General features: G+C 38.1%; 1 protein-coding gene across 1 annotated transcript in view; it reads left to right on the top strand.

The window, feature by feature from the left end:
• Positions 1-706: 706 nt before the first annotated feature.
• The window catches only part of PLCH1 (phospholipase C eta 1), a 247135-nt gene continuing 230350 nt past the window's right edge, over positions 707-17491 (top strand). Inside the window, exons 1-2 of the mRNA XM_081570572.1 lie at positions 707-882; positions 2506-2662. The gene's annotated coding sequence lies outside the window, so the exon portion shown is untranslated. The remainder of the gene's footprint in view (positions 883-2505; positions 2663-17491) is intronic.

Here is a 17491-nt window from a genome sequence, read left to right as displayed (position 1 = left end):
ACAGGGACCAATAACTCCTCAAGCCAGCACTTCGGACGACTCAGAGGAATCCGCCTCTGGAGCACTCAAAGTTGAGCAGGTCAGTGCTTTGGGGGGAGTCGGGGTGGGGGGCGGGGGACGACAAAGAAGAAGGGACTGGTACTGCAGTCCAGGGGTGCAAGTGAGCGGGTGGCTCGAGCTCCCCTCTCTGCAGTTCCGGCTGGGGCACGCTCTTTAGCACAGTGTGAGGTGTGGTGCGAGTGGGGATCCCTCAAACCCGCTGGCGGAGAACTGGACCACAACTGGTCTTGGGGTCCGGTCATTTAGAAGGATGGGTGTGTGAGCCCGCGCCAGGATTTAACTCTCAGGTCTCTTGTGGTGAGTGGGGGTTTATGCACGGTGAGGTGTAAAGCACCGCTCACTGCATGGAGCTTCACCTCTAGGCGGGACCCCTGTCTGAACCGCAGACGCCGCAAAGAGCAGGTCCGCTTTTCCCAGCAAGGGGAGTGCGGTGTCCATTACATTTGGAGTCTCACGAGCTCTTCCTGCGCCCAGTGACCCCACTCAGGACCCTTTCAGAGAAGACCGGGTGCTCTCAGCGCGGGGAGGATTTACTCCATTGCTCTTTCCTGGAATAAACCCGGGGCACCCGAGCGGCGCAAGGCAGGGCGGTGGAGGCTAGTCTCGGACACACAGCCGCGCGCTCTACGCTTGCGCGGGGTTCCCATGGCGACGGCGCCGCGAGTCCGCAAAGCCACCCGGCATGCCCCAAGCCCTGTTCCCTGTTGAGCGTCTGCGGAGCTCTCTCCCGCTCCCGCAGACTTTATCTTTGTTATTTGTAACTCGGAATAAGTTTATGATCTCATTTTGACGTTAAAAGTTCAGCATTAAAACAATAACCAGGTAAAATTTAAAAGAGCCCTCCCACGTCCTAGGGCAATACCGCTTTGATCATAGACAGAAGAAGAGATGAGAAATTGCTTATTGGGACGGTGTTTCAGTCCCCCCCCCCCTTCTTTTAGCCCATGAAAGTGGACCTGAATAAAATATTCTTACTAGTTAAGCGGTTAAAAAAAATCGGTCAGGTGTTCTTGAGCGTTAAGGGGACAGACCTGTGCCGCTTTTCCGCAGGTGGAGAGGCGGGCGTGTACAAACTAGCAGCACCTGTGTCCTCCTTTTGGCTTGTTTATGAGAACTAAAGGCGATCCGAAATGGACCAACGTAAAATGCCAATGAAAAGAAACAAAGGCTTTCCCAGAAGAAGTGATTGTTTTTCCATTTGCTCAGGCGTTTTGATCACTTCTGGGGTTAATCATCTGCAGGGAATGTTTCAAGAAACTTTGACACGAACCAGTCAGATCCCTCAAGCTTTCTATTGAGAGAGGCACCTTTTCTTAATATTGAGTCTTGACAACTCCATTGTCCTTTAAGGGTTTCAGTTGTTTACGCATAGGTTAGCATTTGGCAAGGGTACACATATTAAGGGTTATGTAGAAGGAGCTGTAGCTTCTTGTAATACACTTCTTCTTAAGTTACATCAGTATTTGGCAGCGTGATTGGTATACTTAGTTGCTATTAAATAAACATTGGTTAGAATTAACTGCTGATAAAAGTATGAAAATGGAATTACTCTTTCTGGGATAACGTACGGCATAAAAAATACCATAAGTGCAGTAATACGTGAGCACTGTCTTGCTATATCCTATTTTTAAGTAATTTGCCTTCAAGAATAGCAAATGTTTATTAGTGGTAGTATTCAGACAATATCCTTCCACCATCAGCAAATGAAGTCAACGGTAATATGACTTTTCAGATGATTAACAAATAACATGCTGTTAAAGTTCTCTTTCCCATCCCATTCATTATGAATGCCGAGACATTATGCAATCCATCTGGCTCAAACGTTTAGAAGTGTCCAATTAAGTTTTTTTTTTATCATTAAAAATATAAAAACTCTTAATTTTCAGGTTCAGATACTTGGTGACCCTATTTGGTGGCTTGTAACTGCCTCCAATTCCCTAATTCTCAGTGACATGTGTTTCTGCTGGTTCCAGGAGGTAAACTGCAGTTTAGCAGATCATGGGATAATGAGACTGGGAGTGCTTGGAGGAAGGCTGGGGAGAGGCGATGGGATGAGACAAAGGGAGGGAAGGTTGATGGGCAGAGCCAGGATTTATAGCTGCACCAGATTATTCATAAAAGCTGTTACAGTCATTGCTTCTGTTTGATACATTTCCCCACATCATCAATTAAACTTATTTTTAGAATCAGTCTTCTGAATAATTATAAAGACAGTTACAGAAATATAATATGATAAAAGTGGTTTATATTAGGGTGCTATAATATACTGGGAAAACTCTTAAATACTTCCTATTTAATTTACTCATTTAGTCAACAGTATTTATTGAAAACCAGTTATATATAAGATATACAACAAAGTGATATATAAGATATAGATAAGTAAACCTAGATTTCTGTTCTCAACTAAGAATTGTGACTTCTGAAATAATTTTAATCCTGTTTCAGGTTTTCAGGACAAAGATGCCATCTGTGGCACTCTTAAGGAGAGCGCTTAAATAAATGCCAAGCAATCAGACATCTAGATTCAGAAACAAAGGCTTAAACTTTGATTTAAAAAATCCTGAACCTTGTTTTTGAGCATTTTAGTTGAGTCATATATACGGTAAGAAACATTATGTGCATCTATCTTTTTACATTTTTGTAATACAGTCTCAACCAAGTCTAAAACCTGTAGTCTTGGCAGGTACAGCTCTGAGTTTGGGAGAAACAGAGAAATGCTGTAATTCTCAGGTTTCTTAGATGAAGATAAGGTGAGTGATTCAGTAGTCCTTTGTTCTGGCTCTGTGTTTCATGACATAATAAACCTCCTGCAATAGTTCTGGTCTGCATGCTTGAAGGATCATGACGATTATTTGTCTGAGAAAAAAAAGATATAAAATTATGGTAGAAGGTTAAAAGGAATACAGTAGGGCGTGTGAACACTTTAACTTTTGAACGGGAATAATTTCTAGGCATTTTTCATGCATTTAGACTCCACTGAATTCCATTAGAGTCATGACAAACCCTGGCATAATAATAACCAAGGTTGACAAACGTTTCCTCTGGTCACTCTTGGGACACAGAAGATGAGGGAGACTGTAGCCTCCTTTTCTTCATCCTCGTGAGTCTACTGAACCTTATCAGCTCAGAGAAGCTTGCTGAAGAGCATCGCCATTTGGTTATTGCTCTTTGTTTCAGAAAATCAGACTCGGCTGTGAACTGTGGCCCAAGTGGTGCAGAACTCATTTCTTTGAACAATGCCTCCTCGGCCTGGGAAGCATGTTCTCTCTCCTCACTAGTAGGGGCTTATTCCAGGCTGGCTTTGCTCACAAGGAAAATCATTTAGACACAGTTCAGTGGACACTCACTCACATCTCTTTGATACCCGTGACCATTTTTGTTTAAGGAGAAATCCATGACTGCTGTGGAAGGGTGTGCTGAATTAGAAGTGCATTTTAAGAAGCCGTGAAGAAGTTTACACAGCTTTGTGTTATTATCCTCAGGGTCTCTGTCTTCTATGCTTCAAAGTAAAAGAGGGCAGGATGGACACAGAAGGGACAGCTAAGAAAACTTTTGCAGCAAAGTTAAAGTCTCATCAAGTTCTGCATTTTCGATGCATTAAACCAAATGCTTGTGCCTCGTGATCTGTCATGTTACAGAGCAGAAAAATATGTCTACTGTGTTTATTGTATGACTCAGGAAGCCAGAGCCCAAGGTTGCCAGAGGATTTCTTAAAGTCCTACAGCTAATAAATGAAAAAACTGGGGTGAAAATGTTGATTGCTAATGATGCTGCTGTTTCTAGGAAATCTAGGAGGGCAGATATGATATCCTTTCTCTAGACTTTGGTGTTTGTAACCATATGAACTTGTAGTTATAAAGTGGTCAAACACCAAGAGTGTTTTATGATTTAGTCTAATTTCACTGAGTGGAATTGACAGTGGGCACCTTCTGATTTAAATATTTGGTTATAAGCAAGTGTATGTCATGAGAATGTGTATGGTTCATGTGCATAAATGAGAAAGAGATCTTTTTTAATATGTATTTTGGCCTGAAGAATTCTGCCATGATTAAGACAATGTAAGGGTGAACGGTGTTTCTGGTTATTATCCAGTAAATATCTTAAACAAGGAGTTCTGGAAGAAAAGGAGGAAATGAACATTGATATAGTCCCATCATGTGCCTGTGCATTTACTTTAGTTCAACTTTAAAATCCATAAAGAGATTCAGGAATTATTATCCCATACTACTTAATGAAACAGACTTGGAGATTAGTTTCTTGCCCCAAATCTAAGTGAGTATGAAAGAGTCTTGGAATTAGAACCCAGGTCTGTCTGCCTCCATGTTCTGTTATGTCATGTTGTCATTTAGAAAAGCAAGGCTAAATTTATGAATAATACTGAGTTTTCATTTCAAACTTAGCATGCCATCCAACATACAGACATTTAGAAGTTTTTCTGATAAGCTTTCTGGTGAGTGGAGACGCTGCATTCCCTGTATGGAGTTTAGGAGGTTATAAATCCAGGTCTGGTTCCAGAAAAACATTCAAGGCTTTGTTTATAAACTGTGTTGGCTATTTGTTTAGAAGTGAGTGGTGTTTAGATTCTCTTGTGCAAATGCTTTTCCACATCAAAGTGGCCCACTTATCACTTTGAGATTGTTGTCAAATTATGCTGGGTCTAAGAGGACCCCTCATGATTTTAATGTGTGTTTTCTGGCATCCCAAGACTTAGATGTTGATTTTTATCTTGTGTAAGCTTTGCTCACTTATTTTTCTTGAAATAATGACTTACTGCTGGATGGGATCAGATGGCATGTTTCTGTAATGTTTTCAAATTGGAGACCTGAATCACCTCGGACAGTTGCTGAAAATTTCTAAACTTTGGCCAGAAGCTGGAGTTTTGATGTTTCTGAAACTACTCTGGCCATGGTGTTGAGACTATACTGAGCTGGTTTCAGATTCGCAGTGTGTTTGAGAGGGTTTACCCAGGAAGAAACTGAGGCTCAGGGATGTCCACCTCAAACAGTTGGGAATTGAACCTTGACTTGCCAGCAGATACCTGGTCTAGTGACCTAATTAGCACACCTCGCCTTAAATGCACCCCTTTCTCTCCTGGGCCTTCTTTTTTTCCCTGTTTCTCTGGCTCCATGGGAGAAGAAAAGGTTGAGGGTTTCGGAAGACTGGATGCCAGACTTCACTTTGGAATTCAGCCCAGCCTCACTTCAGGCAACGCAAAAGACCCTGGGGTGTGTTCTGAGTTTCCCTCTGTTTCTCTGTGTCTTACCCTCCTAGCGGCCTCTTTTCTCTGTGGCTCCGTCTTCAGAATTTAGCAAGGGCTTAAGAACCTGTCCAGCCATTCAGGTGCCCATGCGTTAGCTATTCTGTTGCCACTGGAAGGCAGAAAGATCTAGTTTGGTGCTCTCACTTGTGAGTTACTGATTAACTGATCTAAGGCAATCATGGTTTCTCTTTCATCTGCCTTCGCTTCCTTGTTGCTAGCCCACAAGAACCAAACATTTGAATTCAGCTTCCTACTTCCCTCTTCTCTCCATCTTCAATTTAACTGAAGGAGCCACTGGATCTTGGAACAGGTCTCTGTGGAGTGCTAGCAGAACCTCTGGTGGGAACTTTGAAGACCTGTTTGTTTTTTCCAGGGGTCAAAATCCTGGACCAGAAATTAAGTGAGTGGATTTGCTGTTTGATTGCATGTAATTTAGTTCTCTAGACTTCCTATTTCTTTTTGCCAAACAACTCTCTCTTAACTTTGAGTGATATGGGATTGAAAAGAATTTTTTTAAAAATGATTTCTTTATTAAAAAAAGGAGTTAGGGTTATTAAAAGATCCTTTGATTTTTATTTCAATTCAAAGACTGTTGGTTCCAGACAACCATTTGTGTAAAACAGAAAGAAAGGGAGGGATGGGAAAAGGTTTTCTTCTATGCATATAGAATACCTATGGAAGGGTACACTAGAAACTAATCATGTTGGTTGCTGGGAGACATACCAGAGGTAAACTCTTCACTGTATACCTTCTTATGCCCTTGGATTTTGAAACTTAATGAGTAAAATTAAATTGAAAAACAAACAAACTTGGGTTTCAATATTAAAGAAACAAGTAACTATCTCCTGGGACCTAAATGATAGAAATAGGAAACTGGGAAGCTATTTGAAAGAAAAGAAATTCTTTTTTCAGCTATCTTTTTAAGCCTCACCAGAGTTCACATTTGGTAATTTCTTTTGTATTTAGTAATTTTTAAAAGCAGTGTTTTTCAATACTGGATTTCAATAACAGGGCTTGGGGAAGCTTTTTTTTTTTTTTTAATTTTCATAGTTTTCTTTCCTCTCATAAAGCATCAGCTATTGGCTGCTCTCAGACTCAGTGGGCCAATGAGAATCTGTTCCATTCCTGAGTCACTAAACCTGTCTGTCTTCTGCTGGCAGTGTGTTTATGGGATGAAGCCTAGAAAGCCCTCTCCCCAACCCACTCATCTCCCTGCCCTGTTTTTTTCCCCCATGGAGAAATCCCTGTAACGTGATTATTTTATTTTCCTGATCAGTGTCTAAATGCGAATGTTAGAGGAATCTTTTCTTCTCAAATTGAAAAGGGGGAAAAAAGCTTATACAACTGTTTTATTCTGAACCACAACTTTTCTTTTTGAAATAGGTTGTGAATTGGAAGTAGTTTTCTGTTTACTGGGTAAATCTTGAAAGTTCAATCTTGGAAGAGAGTGAACACAAAACTGTGTACCAACTTCTTTTTCACTCATCAAAAGAGAAGTGTGAAATGTATTATTTAGTGTCCAAGTTTCAATCAAAAGCAAAAAACTCAAGTCAGGGTCAGTTCTCAACACTTTTTGAAAATTCCTCATTGAAAACTGAAGTTAATAAGACATTCTTTCCTCACAGAATTCTTATTACTCTGTTACTTTTGTTAGAAAAGAATAACTGAATAGGTCGTACATTCTCATGTTTAAATTTTTTAAACCTAAAAGGGCATTTAGTGAAAATTGTCTAACCTCTGTCCTTCAGCCATTCAGTTATTTCTTTAATAGACCTATAGTTATTGGTTTCTTCTGTATTAAAAAAAAAAAAATATATATATATAAGCAAATGAATATGGATGCTTTTTGCCTTCTTTCAAAAATCAAATGGTAATGCACCATGCATATGAATCTGCTTTTTTTTTTTTTTACTGTAATATATATTGTATGTCATTCCATATTAGCATATAGGGCTTCTTAATATTTTTTCTTTTTACTTAATTTAAATTATTTTTTGGCCACACCATATGACGTGTGAGATCTTAGTTTCCCCAACTAGGGGTGGAACCCACACACCTGGTGTTGAGAGTGTGGAGTCTTAACCACTGGACCACCAGGGAAGTCCCCTTTTTATTAATAGCATACTTTAAAATAAGCAGTTTTAGGATCACAGCAAAATTGAAGCGAAGGTATAGACTTTCCCATGTATTCCTGCCCCCACCCAGTGCACAGACTCCCCATTACCAACATTCCCTGCCAGAGGGGTACATCTGTTAAGATTGATGAACCTACATTGAGACATCATAGTCATCTAGAGTACATGGATTATATTATAGTTAACTCTTGGTGTTGTGCATTCTGTGGGTTTGGACAAATGTATAATGACCTGTATCCATCACTATGATATCATACACTTGTGTTTTCACTGCCCTAAAAATTTCATGCTCTGCCTGTTCGGCTCTCTCTCACCCTTCAACCCTTACCAGTCACTGACCTTTTCACTGTCTTGCTAGTTTTGCCTTTATCAGGATGTCCTATAGTTGGTATCACAGTATGTAACCTTTTCAGATTGGCCTTTTTTCAGTTAGTAATGTGAAAGGATTCCTCCAAGGCTTGATAGCTCATTTCTTTTTAGTGCCAAATAATATTCTGTTGTCTGCGTGTATCAGTTTATCCATCCATCTATTGCAGAATATCTTGATTACTTCCAAGTTTTGGCAATTATGAATAAAGTTGCTCTACACACTCACGTGCAGGTTTTTGTGTGGACGTAAGTTGTTAACTCCTTTGAGAGTTGACAATACCAAAGAGCACAATTTTTGGATCATATGTAAGAATATGTTTTGTAAGAAACTGCCAAACTGTCTTCCAGGGTGGCTGTACCATTTTTCATTCCCACCAGCAGTGAAGGCGAACTCCTGTTGCTCCACATGCTCACCAACATTTGGTGTGTTAGCTGGATTTTGGCCATTCTCATAGGGGTGTGGCGGTATCTCATTGTTTTAATTTCCTGATGACATATGATGAAAAGAGCATCTTTTCATATGCTTCTTTGCCATCTCTGTATCTTTGGTGAGGTGTCCAGGTTTCTGGTCTGTTTTTTAATTCCAGTTTTGTGTGTAGGTGTTTTAAGAATTCTGTGTATATTTTGAATAAATCTTTTATTAAACATCTTGCAAATATTCTCTCCCAGTCTGTGGCTTGTCTTCTAATTCATTTGGCATTGTTTTAAATTTTAATGAAGTTCTGCTTATCAATTCTTTGTTTCATGTATCATCGCTTTGGTGTTGTATCTAAAAAATCACCACCATGCCCAAGGTCATGTAGATTTTTTTCCCTATGTTATCTGTCAATTTTTTGTGTTTTAAATTTAGGTTTGTGATTCATTTTGAGTTAACTTCTGTGAAGGGTATGGTTAAATTCATTTTTTTGCATAGGGATGTTCAGTTGTTCCAGCACCATTTGTGGAAAACTGTTGTTCCAGAACCATTTGTTGACAATTGTTTCATGGTGTGCCTTTGTTTGTTTGTAAAAGATCAGTTGATTTCCATTTATGGGGTCTGTTTCTGGGCTATCTGTTCTGTTTCACTGATTTATTCATTTATTCTTTCTTCAATACCACAGTCTTGATTACTGTAGCTTTAGAGTAAGTCTTGAGTTGGATTGTTTCAATCTTCCAACTTTGTTGAATATTGTGTTGGCTATTCTAGATTTTTTAAAAAGGCTCCATATTTTCCAATGTATGGATATATTAAATTTAACCAGATTAATGCACAATTAGGTTGTTTCTGAACTTTTGAAAACAGTGATGTAGTAGATAACCCTGTACATACTCTGCATGCTCAATTATGGCTATAGAATATATTTTTGGAAGTGGGATTGCTAAACCAAAAGTATACACATTAGTAACTTTTATGAATAATGTCAAATCAACTTTGATGGAATTTGTACAGTTTTTGTTCTTATCAGAAATGTATCACATGATTTCTCCTCGTGTTCACCAATACAGTTTGTCATCACACTTTTTGATTTTGCTAATCTGATAGGTAAAAAATTACCATCTTGGTATAGATAAAACTTGCTTTTCTCATATTCACTTATGGGTGACTTTGCAAATTTCCATTTTGAGCAGAGTCTCAAAGTAGAAAGTGTCACTTCATTCTATTACAGATGAAAAAAAAATCAATTTTGAAGAAACAAGTGAATAGGTTTCTGATCACTGCCTGATAGAGGATCAGAGTCAGCACACTTACTTTTCTTAAATGATAAGCATTTAGTTGCTTTTCACACTTCCTTCCAAGCCTCAATATTTCACTCCTCTCCCCAGGTCTGGGAGAGTTGATATCTTTGATATCTAAGAGCATCTCCATTCCTGGCAGGATGGTGTCAACAATGGGCTCGGCTGTGGCACTGCTTGTTACCACTCCCTGGTTTGGAAGCTAACTTGAATTCCTTATTGTCATTTGTGGCTGCACAGGTTCTTGTATCCTAGCATTACTGAAGGAAAGAAGAAGTGGTGAACGTTCAAACTTCGGTGGGTTCAGCTGCTGTTTGTTTGGACACTCAAGAGATCCCTGCTCTTCCCTGAACATGGATGAGATGCTGTAGGAATAATGGAGAATTCTGAGGGTGGCAGGGAACAAAGCCCTGGCTACAAGAATATTGTGCCTCACTCTGGTGTCCATGATTTTAGTGTGAACATATTAGATATTCAAGGGAAGGAAACTATGCAGGAGAATATAATAGGAGAAGACAAATAGGCCAGTGACAACCAGGAGTTAGTTGCTGTGTCTAAAATCTTGTTTGTGCTAATTTAAGGAAAAAACACCACACTATAAATTTCATTTGAGGAATTTGTAATACTGTTTGGTTTTATTTGCCTATTTTGTCTTGTTAATGCTTTCTATGACACCTTTCTTCAGATGGCAACTTTGGACAAGCTGTTTATTAGTTAGATTTAAAGAATCAAATACTTATAAGCTTGACCAGGAAGTATGTTAGATGCATTTAACTTGGGCTGACTACATCAGCTTCAGATTTTTTCCTCAGAGCTGCTTAATAATTAAGAATCCAGCACATGAAAAACAAAGCTGAGTTTCCAAAATTTAAAACATTTGGCTAGATTTTTTGATGTTCTTTTGAGCTTGAAAATTTTTATAATCAAATTAGGTTTACTATTCCATCTTGTTCTTAACTGCTTTGAGGACCTTTAACCTTTCCTTTTACAATTTCTGGTGTCCTAGTATTTGCATTGATATAAGTTCTCTATTGAACATCTAGAAGATTAACATCTCTGCTGGCTTTAGAGAAATAAAATTCTAAGTCTTTACCCCCATTATCTTAGGCTGAAATCTTTGCAAAACTGGTCTTCATGATCACTGCTGTCGTATTGCTTAGTCACTAAGTCTTGTCCGACTCTTTTGCAACCCCATGGACTGTAGCCCACTAGGTGCCTCTCTCCATGGGATTTTCTAGGCAAGAATACTGGAGTGGGTTGCCATTTCATTCTCCAGGGTGTCTTCCTCACCCAGGAATCAAACGGCGTCTCCTGAATTTTAGGCAGATTCTTTACCACTAAGCTACCAGGAGGGCCCTTTATGATCACTACTAGCCTTTTAAAGAGAGGTGAGGTCAATCTCAAGATTTAGATTCTGAATAAGTTGTTTAAGCGTTCTTAATGATATGTTATTTTTGCCAGTGTCCTTCTATGTACTTTGTTATATTACATTATATTTAAACAGCATATTAACAATGTACGTGAGTCATTTTTACTTTGGTAACCGAGAGCAGTATTTGGAGCATCTACAGTGCCTTCCCACTAAACTACCCTTCCCATTCCCCTCCCTTCTCATCTTTTTTAAACCTACTGATCTTTTGACATCTAGCTCTATCCTCCCACCCTACAGGAACTCTTTCCTGACACCCTTGGTTTCTTTTCTTTGAACCATTACAGGATGCTTAATTTGCCAGGTATCATGTATTCTGCTTTTTTCTGTGCAAGTTTTATATAAATTTTTTGGGTTTATCTATGCATTATTCTCCCATCTCCATCATTAGTTTATTGATAACTGGGACAGTGTTTAGACATCTCTCCATCCCCTCAATATTTATAGCACCTGTAGTAAGGCTCAGAGCATACTTGTGGGTTATTTGATTCATAAATTGGTTTGACTATAGCTTTTTGCACCTTAAGGGGTCCTGAACTCCTGTTTTTGAGCACAGATCAGGGACCACTTCCCCTACTTACCCTGCTGTGTTGTCAGGAAGGAAAGAAGGTATTAACTGGAGGTTTAATTGCCCAATCAAAGGCAGATCTCTTGTTGGAGCTGCACATATTGCTGAGTGGAAGGGGTAGGGAAAGCAAGCAAAGGTGAGAATCCAATACATCCTCTGTGATAAGCTGTCTTTCTCACTGGTGAGTGGGCAAGTGGATAGGAGAAAGGGTGAGATGAACTTGGGAAAGCTGGGAGATGTGCTTTTCTCCAGGCGTTGCCATTTCTGAGACTGAATTTTGGACATCCTTATCTATGAAAGAATTGGGAGTAGAGCTATTCTGAAGTCCTTCTCTAGTTTTTAAAAACTATGGAAATCACTGGTTTAGAGATAACCAGTATAAATCGAGGGTTTTTTTTTTGATGTTAGACCTGGACAGAAGCAGATGAAATTAGAATTGTGACAAAAAAATGTTTGCTGTTACTGTGTCATCAGGAATAGTCTTCAAATATGATCAAAGGTATTAATATTGGGCTGGATTTTGAGATTGGCGGCCACTGAGAGTTGAAATTTAATTACATAACAGTCATTCCTTTGGGTGTTTTTTTTTTTTAATGTAGTTTTAGTTTCCAGTCTGTATTTTGTGTCTACTTTTAAAATTAAAGAATATGCTTTTAAAAAGATGAAAATATCTCAGCCGTGACATGAGCATAGGGAATTAGGAATGATTGTACATTGAAAAGTCTGGATCCTATTACTCTGCCATACCTAGTAGTGTGTTCTCTCCCTCTCTCTTACTGTCTTTTTTTCTCTTCCTCTTCATTATTTATTAAGTAAAATTACATAGATCTTAAGAGTGTAATCATTGAAGTTTTTATTTGTGCGACATACTAGTGCTGTCACTTAACTATGGGTAATTACCTAAAGGTAATTACTTCTCTGTGCTTCAGGTTCTCTATCTGTAAAATGGGGTAATAATTTTACCTAGCCCTTAGGATCACTGTAAAGATGAAAAAAATAATACTTGTGAAATATTTATCAATATACTTGGCTCATAGAAAGTGCTAAAAGTATCAGCAGATATTACAAAGTAGCAGGTCCTGAGCTAATATGCTTTTGGGTTAGATCAGGTTCTGATTTGGCCATCAGACTGCAAGGTTCTGTGGCGTTGAATGTAAATCTCCAGGGATGAATTCTGTTTCTAACAATATAATTCATCAATACTCCCGATGAAACAATTTGAAAACGTTAGGTACAATAGAAAGATTATTTTCTTAAGTGAAATACTCATAAGAAAGTAATGACTACTCAGGCTAAATGCTAAGTGAAGAGGGGTCTACTGAGCACTGAAGCTGGCTTTTTGCCTTGAGGACAATTGCCAAACCGGGTTAACTTGAACTTCTCCTTTCATGGCCTGAGGGCACAGAGAACAAGAGATAAAGTAAGACATCTGGGAGGGACCCTTTGGTCTTAAACCTAGGACTTCAAGGGGCTTCTCACTCTTTGGAAAGATGAATGAGAATTTTTAAACACTTAAAAATTATCTACCTTCTTTCTTTCTGGTCTTCCCAGATGGCTCAATGATAAAGAACCTGCCTGCCAATGCAGGAAATGTGGGTTTGATCCCTGGGTCAGGAAGATCCCTGGAGAAGGAAATGGCAACACACTCCAGTATTCTTGCCTGGGCAGTCCCATAGACAGAGGAGCCTGGTGGGCTATAGTTCATGGGGTCGCAAAGAGCTGGACATGACTTAGTGACTAAACACAAACCTTCTTTCTAACCCTATAAGTCTGTAAGGAAAATCACTTATCAATAATCTTGGTTCTGAACAGATCCTGATTATTTGGTCCTAAGAATTTGTGATTTTGAGTCAGCTCTGAAACAGATTTGCATCCAGAATCACAGTAACAAAGTGGTCAGAAAAACCTCAAGATGTTTTCTTTCTGGCTTACTTCACTCTGTATAATGGGCTCCAGTTTCATCCATCTCAATAGAACAGTCTTACGAACTCTGAGGGAGAAGGTGAGGATGGGACGTTCTGGGACAATAGCATTGAAACATGTATATTATCATATGTGAAACAGAACACCATTCCATGTTCGATGCATGAGACAAATGCTCAGGGCTGGGGCAATGGGATGACCCAGAGGGATGGGATGGGGAGGGAGGTGGGAGGGGGGTTCAGGATGGGGAACACATGTAAACCCATGGCTGATTCATGTCAATGTATGGCAAAAACTACTACAATATTGTAAAGTAATTAGCCCCCAACTAAAATAAATAAATTTATTAAAAAAAAAAAAAACCTCAAGATGAAAACTTTTAAGGAATTCCTACATTGCAAGTGTCCCTGGTACCGAGGGACCAGTTTCTCCTTTCCTTTGGAGGAATCTATTTTTACCCTAAACTTCAAAGAGTCCCCATCAATGAAATTGGAACGAAAATAAGCATCTCATTTTGGAAAAAAAAGAATCTCTAAACACAAGGTATGAACTGAGAATCAGAAACTCCAAAGACTAACCAAGCTGATTTGAGAAAGGACCAAACAGAACTTGGGAAAAGAAGAGAGGAGACTTCCCTGGTGGCTCAATGGTAAAGAATCTGCCTGCCAATGCAGGAGACACAGATTTGATCCCTGGTCTGGGAGGATTTCACATGCTGTGGGGCAACTAATCCTGTGTGCCACAGCTATTGAGCCTGTGCTATAGAGCAACTACTGAAGCCCATACACCCTAGAGCCCATGCTCCGCAGCTAGAGAAGTCACCGCAATGAGAAGCCTGCTCACCGCAGCTAGAGAATAGACCTTGCTCGCTGCAACACTACAACCAGCCTATGCAGCAATGAAGACCCAGCACAGCCAAAAATAAATAAAATTATTAAAAAAAGAACTCAGTGAATGGATTTAACAACAGATAAATCCAATCTGAACAGGGAAATTGTCAGCTGAATAATAGATCTGAAGATAATTTTCTAGTGGCAACAGAGAGGCAAAGCAATGTAAAACCCAAAAGAAAGGTTAATCAATGTGGAAGATACAGAATTCAGACTTAAGGTAAGTTTAATTATAATTTCAGAAGCAGAAAGACAATGGGGAGAGGCTACATTTAAACAGGTAATGACTGAGTATTCTCAAGGACCGATAAAAAGCATTACTTTAACATATTCATGAAGTCATCTGAATTCCACTCAGGATAAGGAAAAAGAAATCCACACAGAGATAAAATATAATTAAATTGCAGGACACAAAAGATAAAGAGAAGATCTTAAGCAAGGTCAGAGAGAAGAGGCAGCTTATTTTTAAAGACATGACAAATTATCCTGACAGTGTGGCAATAGAAGCCAGAAGACCAGTAGAATATTAAATTTTATGCCCTGATAGATGTTAATTATCAGCCTAGGATTCAGTTTTCATTAAAGATATCTTTAAAAAGCAAAGACAAAGGCTTTCAGACTTAAAAAAAAAAAAATCCTTAGAGTTCTAGCAGATCCTCACAAAAAGAATACGTTTCAGGCAGAAGAAAATTATTACCAGATGGAAGGTCTCAGAAACAAGGAGTGAAGCACAAAGAAAAGGAAAATTTTAAGTAAAACACACATTGACTGTATATAAGGTGATAATGATGTCTTTAGTGGAAACTAGATAAAGGAAGTGACTTAAGTTGAAGAAACAAAAGGAGTCAATGTTTTCCAAAGTTTCTGTATAGTTTGGGAGGAGGTTAAAGATAGATTAAATTTGTACTTTGATAGATCAAGTGTACGTGTTAAAATTTCTAAGGCAACCACTAAAACTTAGTAAAAGAATGAATACCTTTCTAACTAAAGGGGAAATTGAAATGAGAAAACTATTAAATATGAAGGCAAGAAAGTTGAGAGAAGAGATATAGAATAGGCAAGACAAGTAGCAAACACAAAATAAGATGTAGAAGTAAAATGAAATGTATTAGCAACTATGAAGAAATCAAAGATTGTTAGACTAGATGAAAATTTAGCTATTTGCTGTTTATAAAAGACATATCTAAAACATAAGAATATGGAAAGGTAAACAGGTAATTATAAACTAAAAGCTGGCAATTCTGACATCTGATGAAACAGACTGTCAAGAAAGCATTTTTAGAGATAAAAGAATGTGATATTGATTCAAAAGTTTGAACTCTTCAGAAAAAACTTTTCTGCATCTCGTAACGTGGTCTCAATGTATATTATGCATGTTATAGAAAAATTGAGAGAACTGCAATGGGAAACACATATATTCCCAGTGATATTGTAATGTACTTCATCAGTACTCGATAAAGAGGGGAAAAGATCAGCTACCACATACAATATTTGAGCTATACAGTTAGTAAGTTTGAGCTGATAGACATGTGAAGGCATTGCATCTCAAAACCACAGAATGCACATTTTCAAGCACATGAAGAACACTTATAAAAAGTGACCTCAGACTTGGTCATCAAACAAGTCTTAACCGCGAACAACGACTGATTTCATCCAGACCAGATCTGTGACCACAGTATAGTTAAACTAGAAACTGATAATAAACAATGACTATGAATAATTATAGGAATATGTTTCAAAATGACCCTTGGATCAAAGAAATTGCAATGGAAATCAGAACCTATTTTTAACTGGATGATTACAAAAATATAGGTAAAGACTTGGGGTAGGGGTAAGCAGCTAAAGCATGTATAAATGTTAAAATTAGAAAAAAGAAAGCCTGAAAATTAGCTAGACGTTGAAGAGTTAAAAAAGATGCAAAATAGAGAAAACAGATGGAAGGAAATAATTCTGTTATTCAATGGAGAGGATCAAAAATGATACAATTCGGTTCTTAGTAAAAGCTATTAATGTTGATTAACACCTGGTGAGATCAGCTTCAAAAGGAAAGAGAGGCGCAGTATTCCTAAGCAGTATTAGGAGTGGAAAAGCAGATGTTGTAGATATTAAAAAATATTATGAACTACATGATGCTAATACATTTGAAAGCTTAGAGGAAATGAATATATTTTTAGACAAATATAACTTACCCAAACTAGAAAAAATAGGCTGAATAGTTCTTAATTTTTAAATTAAATAAGCTATTCATCAAATATTTCTCCGTAAAGGAAGGTCTAAATTTAGATGGGTTTATGACAAGCACTCAATGAAATAATTTCAAACTTGCATAAATCATTCCAGGGAATAGAAATGCATTTTTGAAGCTATGATAACCTCAACGTAAAAATTTGTCAAGAACAAGAGAAGAAATGGAAATTATAGTACAAACTTACTTAGAAATATACATGTAACAATCATAAAACCTGAGCAGGCCAAATCCAGCAATGTGTTAAAGAGGTAATACATGGTAAACAATATGGTTTTATCTTGGAATTGCAGGGTTGATAAAATATTGGAAGATTCATATTAACAGATTAATGAAGACTTCCCTGATGGCTCAGATGGTAAAGAATATGCTTGCAATGCAGGAGACACAGGGTTGATCCCTGGGTTGGAAATTTCCCCTGTAGAAGGGAATGGCTACCCACTCCAATTTGCTTGCCTGGAGAATTCCATGGACAGAGGAGCCTGTTGGGTTACAGTCCATGGGGTCGCAAAGAATCGGATACAACACATGATATTAAGTAGATAGAAAATGTCTTAAAATGTTTCATATCATATTATGCAAAAGCTGTTCAGAAAATCAGAATAGAAGGAGTTTTCTTAACATAATAAAGAATATTTGCAAATAACATGACAAACATTACACTTAATGGTAAAATATTAAATGTACTTTGTTTCTTGTTAAGATCAAGGTCCATTATTCTATGCAATATTGCTTTTGATGGCTTTATATCATTGTATCTCATTTTTTCACATAGTATCATGAGCATTTTCCATGCTCCCTTACAAAGTTTTTTTGCAAACAGAAGTGTTAATATCTATTCTATATTGACGCTACCCTAATAGCTGGCTATTTAGTGTTCTATCTTTTCTGCATCATGA

Source organism: Giraffa tippelskirchi, chromosome 2, assembly GCF_054371585.1.
Source record: "Giraffa tippelskirchi isolate mGirTip1 chromosome 2, T2T-mGirTip1v1.2.pri, whole genome shotgun sequence".
In the NCBI taxonomy this organism is placed as follows: Eukaryota; Metazoa; Chordata; class Mammalia; order Artiodactyla; family Giraffidae; genus Giraffa; species Giraffa tippelskirchi.
The sequence above is the reverse complement of the archived record's forward strand: the minus strand, read 5'-3'. Positions and strand labels throughout refer to the sequence as shown.